Raw genomic sequence first — 6,314 nt, forward strand, 5'->3', positions numbered from 1 at the left:
AGACTCTAATACATGTGTACATTATAATATTTTTCAATGATAAAAACAAAGGAACTATCAGGACATGAAAAAAATGTGGATGACAATTAAATACCCATTGCTAAGTAAAAGAAGCCAGTCTGAGAAAGCTACATACTGTACAATTACAATTTTATGACATTCTGGAAAAGACAAAACCATAGATATGGTAAGCAAGTCCCTGGTTGTCAGGGGTTTGGGGATGTTGATTAGGTAAAGCTCAGGGGATTTTTTAAGGCAGTGAAACTATTTTATATGATATTGTAATGGTGAATCCAAGACATTTGTCAAAACCAATCAATTTTTACAGCACAAAGAATAATACTTAATGTATACATTCCAAGATGGAATGTGAAAGGTGTCAAAAGAATCTAAATGTATTACAAATGTATTTTAAAATCTCACTGAAGGGGGTGAGAGAATTAATTGCTGACCTAAGTAACTTTGGAAATAATGTAGTCTTTAAGACTAAAGGCAAAAGCAACTGCACATAAACACTGTACTTGGTGAAAGTTTTCCCACCAGGATATGAGTTATCAATTCAGATACTGCAATACGTGTATACTGGAATTTAACAATCAAGTAAATGTGTTGTTGATAGTAGGAATCAGGTTTCTGTTTGAATGGAAGTTTACAGATAAACAAGGAAGGAATCTGCAATGACCCAAGTGGTAATGGATTAGAGTTGGAGACATCAGTATGATGATGGAGACATCAGTGGCTTAATAGATACAGATGGATACATATACAAATATGTATAGATATGCGTATTATCTATAATATAATTATTATACACAGATATATTTTCTTTTTGTCAGCTAAGAGAAGCTATAACTAACAGCACTCCAGCACTCCAATAGCAATGAGCACACACAGATTTTGATTTCTAAGACCATTCCCCAATAAAAGGAACAAAGCTTTTTGGAGAAAAGGCTGACTGGGGCAGAAAATATATAGATGATAATGGAGTATCTTGTAGTACCTAACACTGAGGAAGGAAGGAAGAAGAAAGGAAGGAAGGAAGGAAGGAAGGAAGGAAGGAAGGAAGGAAGGAAGGAAGGAAGGAAGGAAGGGAGGGAGGGAGGAAGGAAGGGAGGGAGGGAGGGAGGGAGGGAGGGAGGGAGGGAGGGAGGAAGGAAAAGCAAGAAAGCAAGCAAGCAAGAAAGAAAGAATCCTTGATATGATTATCATGCCACTTTACCTTTGTGGTCTTCTCTCCCAGAACAAATAGTCTAATAATAATAAATCAAACAAATTCTAACTGGTGGACATTTCACAAAATATCTGACCAGTATTTCTCAAACCTGTTAAGTTTAGGGAAAAAAAGAGAAATTTTGTGACACTGTCACAGCAAGAGTAGCCTAAGGAGTCACGAAAACTAAATGTAATGTGGTATCCTGGATGGAATCTTCAAACAGAAAAAGACAGCAGATGAAAACTAAGGGAATCTGAATAAAGGTTGGATATTAATTTATAAAAGTGGTCCATTAATTGTTAAAATCTTTTTTTTAATTAATTAATTTATTTATTTGAGAGAGAGAGAGAAACAGCATGAGAGGGGATAGGGTCAGAGGGAGAAGCAAGCTCCCCGCTGAGCCGGGAGCCCGATGTGGGACTCGATCCCAGGACTCCGGGATCATGACCTGAGCCGAAGGCAGCCGCTTAACCAACTGAGCCACCCAGGCGCCCAGTGGTCCATTAATTGTAACAAATGTACTATTCTTTTTTTTTTTTTTTTTAAGATTTTATTTATTTATTTATTTGAGACAGAGAGAATGAGAAAGAGAGAGCACATGAGAGGGGGGAGGGTCAGAGGCAGAAGCAGGCTCCCTGCCGAGCAGGGAGCCTAATGCGGGACTCGATCCAGGGACTCCAGGATCATGACCTGAGCCAAAGGCAGTCACTTAACCAACTGAGCCACCCAGGCGCCCACAAATGTACTATTCTAATATAAGATATTAGTAATAGGGAAGTCTCTGTGTGTGATATACAGGAATTCTCTGTACTATCTTTGCCATAATTCTGTAAGTCAAAAATTATCCAAAAATAAAGTAAAATCTGTCCCCAGGAGCTAAGAAAAGAATCTCTAAGAATATATAAACAGATTTAGAAAATCAGAATAACAACAATCAAGTCACTAAATGCATTTTATATTGGTTTGTCATGGGGTTTTAAAAATTTATTTGACAGAGAGAGAGAGAGAGAGAGCAGAAGGGGGGGGGAGAGCAGCAGAGGAAGAAGCAGGCTCCCTGCTGAGCCAGGAGCAGCTGTGGGGCTAGATCCCAGGACCCTGGGATCATGACTTGAGCCAAAGGCAGCCACATAAACGACTGAGCCACCCAGGCACCCCTTGTCACGGATTTTGAGGAAGGTTTCAGGACATGTCTTAGGACAAGTGATAGCAATCACAGATATTCAAAAAATTGTCAATATTTCTCTAATTTACTATTATTAGCAGGTGCTGACATAATTTGGTAGCTGCCAACACCAAAAGGTGTCAGATCACATGAGTAAAAATAATGAGTCCTTATTTCCTAACAAATAAAACTAGATCATCTTCATTAAATGAGTTAGTAATTTTCTTTACATTAGGAGCAATAGATACTGCCATGTGGGAAGGGATTTTTTAGTACCTCTTGTGTTTATCTGGAACCTCAGTCAACAGTGCAAGGCTTCCTGGAATTGGAAATGAAAGTAGACATTTATTTATATAAATGATTTATATAACTATTTTCTTGTTTTATGCAGGATTCTTTGGGAACTTCTGTCAGGTTTGTGTGGCTAAGAGGCTAATTAATCTCTTTTTTCCTTCTGTGTGTACTTTGCTACAGGAAGAGGATGTGGTATAAGAGATAAAAGTTCAAGGCCAAATAAAGATTTGAGAAAATTCTTACGGTTAAACCTCAATTTGTCTGTTTTTTATTCTTAGTAAAATAATTTTAGAGAAGGACTAAGACTGATAATATTTTTGCATTGCACTTGGGAAAGTTTACTGTTTATGCAATGGAGGTTCACTTCTTTAATATATCATTAAAAGTAATTTTTCACATGTATAAAGGTAGGTAGCTTTCAGTGCAATAAAATCATTGTCTTCCAGAAAGCCTTTGGTGTTTTCTCATTTGTCTTATAGGGTTTAACTACTTGGCTGTCATGGTCTATATCAGCTGTTTATTAAATATTGTTATATGCTAAAAGCCAATATAGCTTTATTACTCCACACCATTTTTCAGAAAACAAATGTTCAGAATCTTGTTCTTTTTTTTTTTTAAAGATTTTATTTATTTATTTGAGAGAGAGAGAATGAGAGACAGATAGCAAGAGAGGGAAGAGGGTCAGAGGGAGAAGCAGACCCCCCTGCTGAGCAGGGAGCCCGATGTGGGACTCGATCCCGGGACTCCAGGATCATGACCTGAGCTGAAGGCAGTTGCTTAACCAACTGAGCCACCCAGGCGCCCGCAGAATCTTGTTCTTTAAAATAATTTAGTATTTTTATGTTTTCAAACATGGTACCCTATTTTAAAAATAGAATAAAATAATGATTTGGAAGAAAAACAATAAAATTCATAAAATGAATCATATATTAATAATTTATCATTAGGCATATTTTATTTTACACACTGAAGAACAATTTAAGGAAGATATGGATTGGGAAAGAGAACAAGAAAAGTATCTTTATTGGATAAACCACCAACCGGAAGTATATCCAGTATCTCCATTTTATCTTCCAACAATGGTTGTGGTTTATATTTAATAAAATAAAATAAATTAACCCTGAAATATAAAAATGTAGCTTGAAATAGTAGGAAAAATGTGTTATACTGAGCTAGCCACCATTTATTTTTCAACATATGATATCTGTAAGGTTTAATCAAAAGCCTTTCATATTAACTAGTTTTCATTCTGCCTTCATGGAAATTTTAAAAGAGAAAATTTATAACAAGTCCATCAAAATATTAAGAAAACAAAAGCAAACCAGGTTGACCCATACTTACTTAGGTCTATAATTTCTTTACTACAGTAATTACCATTTAATAATTATAGAGTCTCCTGTTGACACCAGTGGCCTGAGATTGTGTATAGGAGTCAATATATTTACTGCCATATTTTTCTTTGTTTTTCTGACATATTTTTTGTCTAATTTTGTTGAAGCACTGCCTTCCTCCCCCATTTTCTAACTTCCACTTCCACTGGATAGAATTTGGTAACTTGGTTAAGATTGGTATTAATGAGAAGTGTAAGTAGCAAAAGACTTACTACCTTCCAGACAAGTAGAATAAAGATCTGGGATTGTAGCTGGTTAAGGAAGATTAAGGAGAAAAATTGTTAGAGGGAACAATGTTTGTGAGATGCTGCCACTGCCTACCTCCTTTGTTAAGAAGAGTGAATCCTGACTACAACCTTCTAGAGTGGGGGCTTTAGGTTTCTTTTTCTTTTCAGTTGGAGTTAATAACTGCAAAATCCAATTATATTTAAGAACTAAAAAGAAGTAGGCATGACTATTTCAACCATCATTGTCTAAATGAATGTTTATCAAAGCATGGATCACAACCCATTAATAGATTAAGAAATCAATTTCATAGGTCATTGCCATCATTATTGTTAACTAATAGGATTTAATATACCAAAGTACATCACATGTGATAAGGTAAATATTGCTTTATAAAATTGTGGTTTCAGTTGTACAAGTAGAAAACCCATGTGTTTACTGATCATAGTGTAAAATGTATTTCTTCAGTTTGAAAGAGTTACGTATACTTTTGGTTTACTTTTGTGTGTTGTTAAACTTGAAATAAATATCAATACTGAAGATAAAAATATTTTTATGTTAAGATATCCATTCTACTATTCTAAATCTATTTATATAAGCAAATCTACCTTACAACTAATAGCATAACTTAAAATTTTACTATAATGCACTGTTTTGACAAGTAGTATAACACAATAGATTTGAGAGAAACCTTCTTGGGTTTCAACCCCAGATGAATCATTTATTTATAAGCTGTGTGACCTTGCAAAATTTGCGTGGCACTCCAATTTCCTCAGCTGTAAAACGAAACTTTCTATTTTTTGGATATTGTAAGGAATAAATGAGATGAGTTATCAAAAGTACAGTACAAGAACTAATATTTATTGAACACTCACTAAAGGCTAGATATTATTTTAAGTTCTTTAATCAACTTAATACTTTCTGGGTCCTATAATTGTTTCTCTGGTTCAATGAGAAATCTCTACTGTCTCCAGTTGTTTTTTGCTTTCCCTCACAGATTTAACCTGAATGTACTCTAAGAATCACCACTCAGCACTTTAAATATTCCAAACAGCTGTAAAGCAATGTCACAGTGTATTTGTATTGGACAATGTTAGGTGTTTCAAAATGAAAAAGAAAATTTCCTGGCTAATCAAAATATACTATATATATGTGTGTTATATATATACACACACAACATTAGTATATCATACATACAAACATTAGTGTGTGTGTGTGTATATATATATATATATATATATATATATATATATATATATATATATATATATATTAATGCTATATATATTAGTAACTTTGTCTCTATTTCCAGACCCTGAGGTCCTGGTTTCTGTGGTTCCTCACTCTATTTTTAGTTTCTCCAGCATCCTTTTAAGCTATATGAGCCAATTATATTCTGTTTTAATTTAAGTTAATTTGAGTTGATTCTTGTCCCTTGGAACTAAATGGGTCCTAATTAGTCTTTTCTGTAAACATATGCAAATAAAGCCAGCCCTCCTATTGCCTGACTTTTTGTAATGTTTCCTCCTTGAGTCTTTTAAGAAATTTATTGTTCTCTATGGTATTTTTATCACATGATAAATTCTGCATTATTTTTTTTTTTTTTTAAGTATGGGAACAGTTAACTGCCTAAAGGGGTGTAGCAGGGGTCCTGGTTACACGCTGCTTAGAATGATTATAACTGTTTCTGTAGATGAGCTATGGCACTTCTGATGCAGTTACACTATGTGATTAAGATTGTATATGTCTCTGTGTGTGTGTGTGTGTGTGTGTAGGAATGTGGGTTTGTATGTATTTGGATGGGTCCAGAGAGTGACCAGATAGAGTTAAGGAATTTTTAGTTGGCCACCCAATGAAATAACAGTGCTTACCAAAAGCAGTAAAATATTGCTATTTTTTATTTTACAAACTTGTTTCTAGTGTCTATTAGGAAATATTTTGACCAATTGTTTTCAGGGGACTTTGATTATCCACATTGGGAGTCATACATCAGGAATAAGTGGAAATGGGAGAAGCACCAAAAGCAATA

Source organism: Mirounga angustirostris, unplaced genomic scaffold (genome assembly GCF_029215605.1).
Source record: "Mirounga angustirostris isolate CCGP_5_RB_7025 unplaced genomic scaffold, mMirAng1.0.hap1 SCAF_11, whole genome shotgun sequence".
In the NCBI taxonomy this organism is placed as follows: Eukaryota; Metazoa; Chordata; class Mammalia; order Carnivora; family Phocidae; genus Mirounga; species Mirounga angustirostris.